The sequence below is a fragment of the Entelurus aequoreus genome, linkage group LG06 (genome assembly GCF_033978785.1).
Source record: "Entelurus aequoreus isolate RoL-2023_Sb linkage group LG06, RoL_Eaeq_v1.1, whole genome shotgun sequence".
NCBI lineage: Eukaryota > Metazoa > Chordata > Actinopteri > Syngnathiformes > Syngnathidae > Entelurus > Entelurus aequoreus.
In genome coordinates this window covers 54,494,412-54,507,453 of record NC_084736.1, presented here as the reverse complement: position 1 = coordinate 54,507,453, position 13,042 = coordinate 54,494,412, and the positions used below count along the sequence as shown (strand labels likewise).

The window sequence follows — 13,042 nt, the reverse complement described above, 5'->3', positions numbered from 1 at the left end:
GTATATATATATATATATTCCGACCGCGATGATGCACGTTATCGATGGGAAAATGCATTTTTAGCAATATAATTTGCCTGAGCGGCTAGGAGACACCGAGAGTAAAAAGCGATAGAAAATGGATTGGAAAGGACAGATTTTACAAAACTTTTTTTTTGTTTATAAATTTTTTTTTTTTTACTTGGAACTTTGGGTACGGATTTTGGACGCTGGCGGGCCAGATCCAGCCCGCGGGTCGTAGTTTGGGGACCCCTGTCTTATATCATGGTGCCAGAATTGCGGGTCTGATGCCGTCATAATGTGATCAAATTAGTGTTTTTTTATTGTTATTATTTCAAGCACTTTACTTCATAAGGAATCCTATAATGGTTTATTTTGTCTAAACTTCAGATTCTAAAGACTAATCTCCTTCAGAAGGGACACAGTTCCAAGTGCCAAACAGGCCATGCGCACGCAATGTGATTTTTATGCACAAGGATTTTGGCGCTGGTTTGACGCCATACGGCTTGCCTTATTTAGCTACAAGAGGGAGTAAACTTATTTTCTGGTGATAGTGTTTCCTCACATGGCTCCTCTGTACTGTGCCATTGATTCATTTGTGTGCATATGTGTGTGTGATGGATGATCAGCGCTTTTTTTCAAGTCTTTAAAGCACTTTGTGTTGCATTTCTTTTTTGTATGAAACACGCTTTATAGACGTTTGATTTGATTAGAAACATATCTCCTATCATCATATGTTGTGCAATGCAGTTGTTCTTTTTGATATACGTGTATGTATACCTTAGGTTTTTGCACCAATGTTATGTTTATGTGCAATTGAGGAATGTAACGTACGTGAACAACCTGTTCAAGCTGGAGAGGAGCATCCGTCCTGTTCTAGAGACGGATGCTTGGCGTTTAATGCAAATGGAGCCAGATTACAATTACCGAACCACTTAAGACGACACAAAAGACAATAAAATGCTCAGCAAAGTCAATTCCGTCTCTGTTGCAGCAGAACCGAGCCTAAACAGCAACAAGAGCGCCATTAATCTTGGTAAATGCAGTGTATTTAACATAACAAAACCGTTTCAGTTGGGTGAGGCAAGTGTTTGACTTGCTAAATGGCTCTGGCAGAATAACTGCTTTCTGTCACATGACTTATTGGATATTCCTTCTTTTCTTCTTCAGTCTTCCTTGAATAAACCGCTCTGTGTTCCAATTGTAGACAGGTGCTGGGCTCAGCCGACACCTGTCAGCGAACCTGACAATGTGAATCACAACAAATCGTTACAAAGAATGGCTCCTCACAAAGAACATATTGAATATTCTATTATAGAGGATTCATCCGAGGATTAATAGGGTTAGGTAAACATTGCAATCACATTTGGAATGCATTCACAACGGATTTGGTGACATATTAGCATAAACAGCAATCGATTGTTGTTTATAATGGCACATATTTCTGTATACGGAAAAATGCATAGCTTGCACATGCATGATTACTGTGGTCGTGTTTGTAGTGGTGTATAACGGAGCTAGCTACACAGGGTAGGTACCATTTACTATTTATTTTACCTTAACCGCTATACAGTTAGTGATCAGATCAATGCATAGGTCAGTTCAAAATGAGTAAGGAGAGACTGACATGTGTGCTTGCTGACAAATGTCCCTCCAAAATACAACCTGAAAGAACTTTAGATAAAACTGTTGCCAAGTTTGGTGCAAATAAATGACATGCATTCAAGTAAAACGTTTAAAAACGTCCCAGGGTGACATTCTGTGCGTACAATTGTATATCGTGTTTTCTCAAGCAAAATTCAATTATGCAAGCAATTGTTATAATTATGCTTGCATAATTTAAATTAACTCAATACAATAAGAAACAATAATTGGACACGTTTTTAGAAATGCTTTACTGGAACGCACAACATTTATTTTATAAATTCGGTGATTAATCTGCATGTATACATGACTAATATGATCATTTTCCGTGATTAATCAAATTAGTTAACCTATTAATTTTGACAGCCCTAATATATATATATATATATATATATATATATATATATATATATATATATATATATATATATATATATATATATATATATATATATATATATATATATATATATTTATATATATATATATATATATATATCTTAATTAGATTATCCAAAAAAATAGTGCTCGATACCGTGGTAGAGCGTAATATGTATGTTTGGGAAAAAATCCATCCATCCATCCATCCATCTTCTTCCGCTTATCCGAGGTCGGGTCGCGGGGGCAGCAGCTTAAGCAGGGAAGCCCAGACTTCCCTCTCCCAAGCCACTTCGTCCAGCTCCTCCCGGGGGATCTCGAGGCGTTCCCAGGCCAGCCGGGAGACATAGTCTTCCCAACGTGTCCTGGGTCTTCCCCGTGGCCTCCTACCGGTCGGACGTGCCCTAAACACCTCCCTAGGGAGGCGTTCGGGTGGCATCCTGACCAGATGCCCGAACCACCTCATCTGGCTCCTCTCGATGTGGAGGAGCAGCGGCTTTACTTTGAGCTCCCCCCGGATGGCAGAGCTTCTCACCCTATCTCTAAGGGAGAGCCCCGCCACCCGGCGGAGGAAACTCATTTCGGCCGCTTGTACCCGTGATCTTGTCCTTTCGGTCATAACCCAAAGCTCATGACCATAGGTGAGGATGGGCACGTAGATCGACCGGTAAATTGAGAGCTTTGCCTTCCGGCTCAGCTCCTTCTTCACCACAACGGATGGATACAGCGTCCGCATTACTGAAGACGCTGCACCGATCCGCCTGTCGATCTCACGATCCACTCTTCCCTCACTCGTGAACAAGACTCCGAGGTACTTGAACTCCTCCACTTGGGCCAGGGTCTCCTCCGCAACCCGGAGATGGCACTCCACCCTTTTCCGGGCGAGAACCATGGATTCGGACTTGGAGGTGCTGATTCTCATCCCAGTCGCTTCACACTCAGCTGCGAACCGATCCAGCGAGAGCTGAAGATCCTGGCCATATGAAGCCATCAGGACCACATCATCTGCAAAAAGCAGAGACCTAATCCTGCAGCCACCAAACCAGATCCGCTCAACGCCTTGACTGCGCCTAGAAATTCTGTCCATAAAAGTTATGAACAGAATCGGTGACAAAGGGCAGCCTTGGCGAAGTCCAACTCTCACTGGAAACGTGTCCGACTTACTGCCGGCAATGCGGACCAAACTCTGGCACTGATCATACAGGGAGCGGACCGCCACAATCAGACAGTCCGATACCCCATACTCTCTGAGCACTCCCCACAGGACTTCCCGAGGGACACGGTCGAATGCATTCTCCAAGTCCACAAAACACATGTAGACTGGTTGGGCAAACTCACATGCACCCTCAAGGACCCTGCCGAGAGTATAGAGCTGGTCTACAGTTCCACGACCAGGACGAAAACCACACTGTTCCTCCTGAATCCGAGGTTCGACTATCCGGCGTAGCCTCCTCTCCAGCACACCTGAATAGACCTTACCGGGAAGGCTGAGGAGTGTGATCCCACGATAGTTAGAACACACCCTCCGGTTCCCCTTCTTAAAGAGAGGAACCACCACCCCGGTCTGCCAATCCAGAGGTACCGCCCCCGATGTCCACGCAATGCTGCAGAGTCTTGTCAACCAAGACAGCCCCACAGCATCCAGAGCCTTAAGGAACTCTGGGCGGATCTCATCCACCCCCGGGGCCTTGCCACCGAGGAGCTTTTTAACTACCTCAGCAACCTCAGCCCCAGAAATAGGAGAGCCCACCACAGATTCCCCAGGAACTACTTCCTCATAGGAAGACGTGTTGGTGGGATTGAGGAGGTCTTCGAAGTATTCCCTCCACCGATCCACAACATCCGCAGTCGAGGTCAGCAGAACACCATCCTCACCATATACGGTGTTGATAGTGCACTGCTTCCCCTTCCTGAGGCGGCGGATGGTGGTCCAGAATCGCTTCGAAGCCGTCCGGAAGTCGTTTTCCATAGCTTCCCCGAACTCCTCCCATGTCCGAGTTTTTGCCTCCGCGACCGCCGAAGCCGCACACCGCTTGGCCTGTCGGTACCTGTCCGCTGCCTCAGGAGTCCTATGAGCCAAAAGAACCCGATAGGACTCCTTCTTCAGCTTGACGGCATCCCTCACCGCCGGTGTCCACCAACGGGTTCTAGGATTACCGCCACGACAGGCACCAACTACCTTGCGGCCACAGCTCCAATCAGCCGCCTCGACAATAGAGGTACGGAACATGGTCCATTCGGACTCAATGTCCAGCACCTCCCTCGTGACATGTTCAAAGTTCTTCCGGAGGTGGGAATTGAAACTCTCTCTGACAGGAGACTCTGCCAGACGTTCCCAGCAAACCCTCACAATGCGTTTGGGCCTGCCAGGTCTGTCCGGCATCCTCCCCCACCATCGCAGCCAACTCACCACCAGGTGGTGATCGGTAGAAAGCTCCGCCCCTCTCTTCACCCGAGTGTCCAAAACATGAGGCCGCAAATCCGACGACACAACTACAAAGTCGATCATGGAACTGCGGCCTAGGGTGTCCTGGTGCCAAATGCACATATAGACACCCTTATGTTTGAACATGGTGTTTGTTATGGACAATCTGTGACGGGCACAAAAGTCCAATAATAAAACACCGCTCGGGTTCAGGTTTCACTGTCGCTGCCAACATGAGCATTGAAGTCCGCCAGTAGAACGAGGGAATCACCCGGGGGAGCACTCTCAAGTACTCCCTCGAGTGAATCCAAAAAGGGTGGGTACTCTGAGCTGCGGTTTGGCGCGTAAGCGCAAACCACAGTCAGGACCCGTTCCCCCACCCGAAGGCGGAGGGAAGCTACCCTCTCGTCCACCGGGTTGAACTCCAACATGCAGGCTCTGAGCCTGCATGTTGGAGTTGCCAACAATTGCCACCCCAGCCCGTCGCCTCTCACTGCCGGCAACGCCAGAGTAGAAGAGAGTCCAGCCCCTCTCGAGAGAACTGGTTCCAGAGCCCTTGCTGTGCGTCGAAGTGAGTCCGACTATGTCTAGTCGGAACTTCTCCACCTCGCGCACTAGCTCAGGCTCCTTCCCCCCAGCAAGGTGACGTTCCACGTCCCAAGAGCTAGCTTCTGTAGCCGAGGATCGGACCGCCAAGTGCCCTGCCTTCGGCTGCCGCCCAGCTCACATCGCACCCGACCTCTATGACCCCTGCTATGGGTGGTGAGCCCATTGGAGGGGGAACCCACGTTGCCTCTTCGGGCTGTGCCCGGCCGGGCCCCATGGGGACAGGCCCGGCCACCAGGCGCTCGCCATCGTGCCCCACCTCCGGGCCTGGCTCCAGAGAGGGGCCCCAGTGACCCGCGTCCGGGCGAGGGAAATCTGGGGCCATAGGTTTTATTTTTCATTGAGGTCTTCGAGCTGCTCTTTGTCTGATCCCTCACCCAGGACCAGTTTGTCTTGGGAGACCCTACCAGGGGGCATAAAGCCCCCGGACAACATAGCTCCTAGGATCATTGGGACACGCAAACTCCTCAACCACGGTAAGGTGGCAGCTCAGAGAGGAGTGGGAAAAAAATCACAAGACTATTTCATCTCTACAGGCCTGTTTCATGAGGGGTTTCCTCTCCTGAGGATTGCGGAAACCCCTCATGAAACAGGCCTGTAGAGATGAAATAGTCTTGTGATTTTTTCCCACACATACATATATATATATATATATATATATATATATATATATATATATATATATATATATATATATATATATATATATATATATATATATATATATATATATATATATATATATATATATATATATATATATATATATTAGGGCTGGGAATCTTTGTCCCACGATTCGATTCAATATCGATTCTTGGGGTCACGATTTGATTCAAAATCGATTTTTTTTCAATTCAACATGATTCTCGATTCAAAAATTATTTTTCCCCGATTCAAAACGATACTCTATTCATTCAATACATAGGATTTCAGCAGGATCTACCCCAGTCTGCTGACATGCAAGCAGAGTAGTAGATTTTTGTAAAAAGCTTTTATAATTGTAAAGGACAATGTTTTATCAACTGATTGCAATAATGTAAATTTGTTTTAACCATTAAATGAACCAAAAATATGACTTATTTTATCTTTGTGAAAATATTGGACACAGTGTGTTGTCAAGCTTATGAGATGCGATGCAAGTGTAAGACACTGTGACACTATTGTTCTTTTCTTTTTTTTTTATAAACGTCTAATGATAATGTCAATGAGAGATTTTTAATCACTGCTATGTTGAAATTGTAACTAATATTGATACTGTTGTTGATAATATTTATTTTTGTTCGTGTTTGTGTCTCCTCTCAATTGCTCTGTTTATTGCAGTTCTGAGTGTTGCTGGGTCGGGTTTGGTTTTGGAATTGGATTGCATTGTCATGGTATTGCTGTGTATTGTTTTGTTGGATTGATTAATTAAAAAAATAATAATAATTTTTAAAAAATATATATAGATTTTTTTAAAATGAGAATCGATTCTGAATCGCACAATGTGAAAATCGCGATTCAAATTCGAATCGATATTTTCCCACACCCTTAATATATATATCAGGGGTCACCAACCTTTTTGAAACCAAGGGCTACTACTTGGGTACTGATTAATGCGAAGGGCTACCAGTTTGATACACACTTAAATAAATTGCCAGAAGTAGCCAATTTGCTCAATTTACCTTTAACTCTGTTATTATTAATAATTAATGATATTTATCTTTGTGGAAACACTGATCATCTTAATGATTTCTCACAATAAATATATATAGAAACAGATAAATATCAATATGAAACACTTTATTTTTATATTTTCTCTAAGTGCACATTTTTCAAATTGAACATTTTCAAATGATCACTTCTAAGACAGTCTTGTGAAATCACAATATCCCATTTTAACTAGCTAGCCACTAACATTTTTTAACAAATCATGAATTACTTTGCACCATGTTTGTACAAATAATAACTCATGTAAAATACAAAATTAAACTCTCAAATTTTTAAATCATGTCACACTTTGAACTGGACACCAAATCTGTTATCTGTTTCTTTGTCAGTTAGTGGGAAGCCTGGCATTGCATGCTGTTAACTAGTGTGTTGTACTCTGGTGTGTAACTTGACACTGCAACTCTGAGTGAGTCTTGCAGATGTGCATCAGTGAGGCGTGTTCTGTGTTTGTTCTTGATGAAGTTCATGTCAGAAAAGGCTGATTCACAAAGATAAGATTTTTCCTCATTGTTTGCGGAACCTTCTTAATCTTTTGGACATATTTTCACAGCAATCTGGCCCTAAGCTTAATTATGATAAATGTAAAATGTTAAGGATCGAAAATCTAAAGGGAACGTCCTTTCGAATGGAATGCAAAGTGCCTGTTTTGTGGACAGATGGACCAGTTAACATACTTGGTGTTGTTGTCCCAGAAAATCTGGAAGATCTAGGCTCAGTAAATTATGATAATCGACTAAGAAAGCTGAACAAAATTATGCAATTATGGAAAGGGAAATCCCTAACCTTGTATGGTAAAATGTCTATTGCCAACTCGTTAATTATTCCTCAATTTATTTATTTGTTTTTGTCATTACCAGCTCCATCACAAAACATTTTTAAGATTTATGAGCGGAGGGTCTTCGATTTTGTCTGGAACGGCAAACCAGAAAAGATTAAAAGAAAGGTTTTGTACAAAGAGTATGAATATGGGGGCCTGAAACTTCTCAACCTTGAAGCTATGTGTCTGTCTTTAAAAGCATCAATTGTTCCAAAGATGTATTTTAAACATTGAGTGGTACACAAATGTCCTGTTGGGCAAAAAACATGTACTGTATCAAAACAAATTGTATCCTTTTTTACAAGTGATCCCCTCCCAGAGAGTCTGCTGGGAAACATGGCGGGGTTCATAAAGGAAACAATCCACTCATAGTGGTGTTTTCAATTTTATGTGCCAGAAAAAAGAGACGATATTTTGCAGCAGTTAATATGGATGAACTCTAATATTGTAATAGATGGAAAGCCTTTCTTTTGGAAAAATATGTTTGAAAGAGGAATCATTTTTGTCAATGATATTATCAATGAGAATGGTAAAATTATGAAGTATGATGAATTTAGAGCTATGTATGGTGATGCTTGCTCAAGCTTTTCATTTTATCAACTAACTGGAGTAATTGGGAAAAGATGGAAACAAATAATTAATTATGGAACTACTAAATTATTAGTTTGTAAACCTCTAATAAGAAATTCTAGTTGGCAAAAAAGAACTAAAATAAATAGAAAAATATATCATTTTTATTTAATAAAGAAATCTTTGAAGGCTGCCTCATACAACACAAATGGAAAATGGGAGGACTTTTTTGACTGCCCGTTGCCATGGGATGCCATATTCAAACTAATCTATAAAACCACTATCGATGTGCAAAATCGTTATTTTCAAATTAAAATTATTTTTAACTTCTTACCCACAGGGAAAATGTTAAAATTATGGAATATGACAGAGTCAGATGATTGCCGATTTTGTTGTCAGGAGCCTGAATCCACCCTGCATTTGTTTTGGTATTGTCATATTGTGTCTTTGTTTTGGGTGGAAGTTGAAAAAATGTGTTTAAGGATTGGTTTGTTTATGAAGCTTAATGTGGTTTCTGTTATTTTAGGAGAGTTCATTGACAATCATGATTTAGTCAATTTAATTATAGTACTCGGTAAAATGTTTATTTTTAAGGCCAAAAACAGATATTCACTTAGTATTACTTTCTTTAAAACATTTATTCAGTATTTTCTAACTTTAGAAAGTTACATGGTTGAAAACGATAATGATGCCAAAAACATTAAAAAAAAGATGAGAAGTCCTCAAAGGCTTATTTTGAAAGTATAATTATGTTTATAGATTATATGATATCTGTTGTTGTGTTCCCTAATTTGAGTTACCTGGACATAATCTGGACTGTACATAAATGCTTATTTTGAAAATGTAATTTTGTATAAATGATATGCAATCTGTTGTGTTCCCTAATTTTTTTCTGTGTCCATAAATGAAGGTGTGTGTTGCTGAGTCCGACTTGGACATTATCTGGACTGGGCCTGGTTTTAAAAACCCTTTAAACAAATCTAATTTCATTGACAACCTGGTCTGTTGAAGATAAGGCCCTTTTTTCAAAAATAAAATAAAATAAGATAAATAAATTAAAAACAATTTCTTGGATAAAAAAGAAAGTAAAACGATATAAAAATAATTACATAAAAAATAGTAATTAATGAAAATGTTAGTGGACCAGCAGCCTATACAATCATGTGTGCTTCAGGGACTGTGTCCCTTGCAGATGTGTTGTCTATGTTGTGGGAACCAGAATATTGGTAGCAGAAAGAAATAACCCCTTTTGTGTGAGTGGGTGTGGATGAGTGTGCATGGGGGAGGTTGTTTGGGTTGATGCACTGATTGAAAGTGTATCTTGTGTTTTTTCCATGTAGATTTAATTTAAAAAATAAAAAAATAAAAAATTTTAATTTTTTTAAATTTTTTTATTTTTTTTATTTTGTTTTTTTAGAACAGGCCCACGGGCGACTCGTCTGGTCCTTACGGGCGACCTGGTGCCCGCGGGCACCGCGTTGGGGACCCCTTTTGTGTGAGTGGGTGTGGATGAGTGTGCATGGGGGAGGTTGTTTGGGTTGATGCACTGATTGAAAGTGTATCTTGTGTTTTTTCCATGTAGATTTAATAAAAAAAAAAAAAATTTTTTTTTTTTTTTTTTTTTATTTTTTTTATTTTGTTTTTTTAGAACAGGCCCACGGGCGACTCGTCTGGTCCTTACGGGCGACCTGGTGCCCGTGGGCACCGCGTTGGTGACCCCTGATATATATATATATATATATATATATATATATATATATATATATATATATATATATATATATATATATATATATATATATATATATATATATATGTATATATATATATATATATATATATATATATATATATATATATATATATATATATATATATATATATATATATATATATATATATATATATATATATATATGTATATATATATATATATATATATATATATATATATATATATATATATATATATATATATATATATATATATCAGGGGTCACCAACGCGGTGCCCACGGGCACCAGGTCGCCCGTAAGGACCAGACGAGTCGCCCGTGGGCCTGTTCTAAAAAAACAAAATAAAAAAAATAAAAAAATAAAAAATAAAAAAAAATTTTTTATATATATATATATATATATATATATATATATATATGTATATATATATATATATATATATATATATATATATATATATATATATATATATATATATATATATATATATATATATATATATATATATATATGTATATATATATATATACAGTATATATATATATATATATATATATATATATATATATATATATATATATATATATATATATATATATATATATATATATACATATATATATATACATATATACAGTGTTGGGACTAACGCGTTACTAAGTAACGCGTTACTGTAACGCCGTTAGTTTCGGCGGTAACTAGTAATCTAACGCGTTATTTTTTTATATACAGTAACTCAGTTACCGTTACTGCATGATGCGTTACTACATAAAAATAACGTAAAATAACGCAGTATCGGCTAGAAACTGAAGATCTGAGTGTGTTTTATTGGAGCGCTCCGGTGGAAAAGAAGAGGCGTGCTTTCCCCCACCCACAGAAAGCACGCCTCCCCGCAGGGGAGACGTTCCTCCAGAGCCGTACTTCGGGTCTAACAACCTTCACTTTACCCGGAAGAGGGTCTTTACAGCTGAGGGTGAATGACGAGCCCGGCGGTTTGTTGCAACTTTGTGACTTTATTGCACGCAGCCATCCAGCAAGCTAGAGCACCTACACGCACTCACTGTCGCTGCTCCCTCACCTCTCTCGCCCACTCACTCACTGACGTCACTCACCTCTCATGCTGTCATATCTTAAAGGCCTACTGAAATGAATTTTTTTTATTTAAACGGGGATAGCAGATCTATTCTATGTGTCATACTTGATCATTTCGCGATATTGCCATATTTTTGCTGAAAGGATTTAGTATAGAACAACGACGATAAAGATTGCAACTTTTGGTATCTGATAAAAAAAAGGCTTGCCCCTACCGGAAGTAGCGTGACGTAGTCAGTTGAACATATACGCAAAGTTCCCTATTGTTTACAATGATGGCCGCATGAAGTGAGAGAGATTCGGACCGAGAAAGCGACAATTTCCCCATTAATTTGAGCGAGGATGAAAGATTTGTGGATGAGTAAAGTGCAAGTGAAGGACTAGTGGGGAGTTGAAGCTATTCAGATAGGGAAGATGCTGTGAGAGCCGGGGGTGACCTGATATTCAGCTGGGAATGACTACAACAGTAAATAAACACAAGACATATATATACTCTATTAGCCACAACACAACCAGGCTTATATTTAATATGCCACAAATTAATCCTGCATAAAAACACCTGCGTGTTTGTTATGCTAGCTCCTAGCTCCTCTGCTAGCTCCTAGCTCCATAGAACACGCCAATACAATTCAAACACCTGATCAACACACACAATCACTCAGCCCAAAAGACCGTTTACCTAACCCAAGGTTCATAAAGCTTATATATTTTTAAAAAGTTACGTACGTGACGCGCACATACGGTCAAGTTATCGAATGTTTAGCAGCCAAGGCTGCATACTCACGGTACCTGATATTCAGCTGGGAATGACTACAACAGTAAATAAACACAAGACATATATATACTCTATTAGCCACAACACAACCAGGCTTATATTTAATATGCCACAAATTAATCCTGCATAATAACACCTGCGTGTTTGTTATGCTAGCTCCTAGCTCCTCTGCTAGCTCCTAGCTCCATAGAACACGCCAATACAATTCAAACACCCGATCAACACACACAATCACTCAGCCCAAAAGACCGTTCACCTAACCCAAGGTTCATAAAGCTTATATATTTTTAAAAAGTTACGTACGTGACGCGCACGTACGGTACGGTACGTGTTATGCTAGCTCCTAGCTCCTCTGCTAGCTCCTAGCTCCATAGAACACGCCAATACAATTCAAACACATGATCAACACACACAATCACTCAGCCCAAAAGACCGTTCACCTAACCCAAGGTTCATAAAGCTTATATATTTTAAAAAAGTTACGTACATACGCAAAAAAAAGCCAAAGCTGCATACTCACAGTAGCACGTCTGCGTCTTTGTCATCCAAATCAAAGTAATCCTGGTAAGAGTCTGTGTTGTCCCAGTTCTCTACAGGCGTCTGTGTATCCAAATCAAAAGTCCTCCTGGTTAGAGTCTCTGTTATCCGAGTTCTTCCATCTTGACTGCATCTTTCGGGAATGTAAACAAAGAAGCGCCGGCTGTGTACTGTTGTGGCTGACTACGTTCGAAAAATACGTCCATTTCGCACCGACAACTTTCTTCTTTGCTTGCTCGGCTTCCTTCTCCATAATGCAATGAACATGATTGAAACAGATTCACGAACACAGATGTCCAGAATACTGTGGAATTATGAAATGAAAACAGAGCTTTTTCGTATCGGCTTCAATGTGGAAGGCATACCCGTGTTCGCCGGGCTACGTCACACGCATACGTCACACGCAGAGGCGTTTCGAACCGGAAGTTTAGCGGCAAATTTAAAATGTCACTTTATAAGTTAACCCGGCCGTATTGGCATGTGTTATAATGTTAAGATTTCATCATTGATATATAAACTATCAGACTGCGTGGTCGGTAGTAGTGGGTTTCAGTAGGCCTTTAAAGGGCCACACACACACACACACACACACACACACATACGCTACTCTCATAACAACTAACAAGACATCATGGCGAAGCCAGAAGTCGAGTTTTTTAACATGGAGACATTCTCAATACTTTTCTTTTGTCGAGCACAAAGAAAATAACATTTTAGTTAAATGTAAGTTGTGTCTTGGATCAAAGATCCTATCT

The 13,042-nt window shown here is 40.2% G+C and overlaps 1 long non-coding RNA gene across 1 annotated transcript in view; it reads right to left on the bottom strand.

The window, feature by feature from the left end:
• Positions 1-888: 888 nt before the first annotated feature.
• LOC133652355 (uncharacterized) overlaps positions 889-13,042 on the bottom strand; it is a 22,702-nt gene continuing 10,548 nt past the window's right edge. Inside the window, exon 3 of the long non-coding RNA XR_009826568.1 lies at positions 889-1,243. This is a non-coding gene — a long non-coding RNA (uncharacterized LOC133652355). The remainder of the gene's footprint in view (positions 1,244-13,042) is intronic.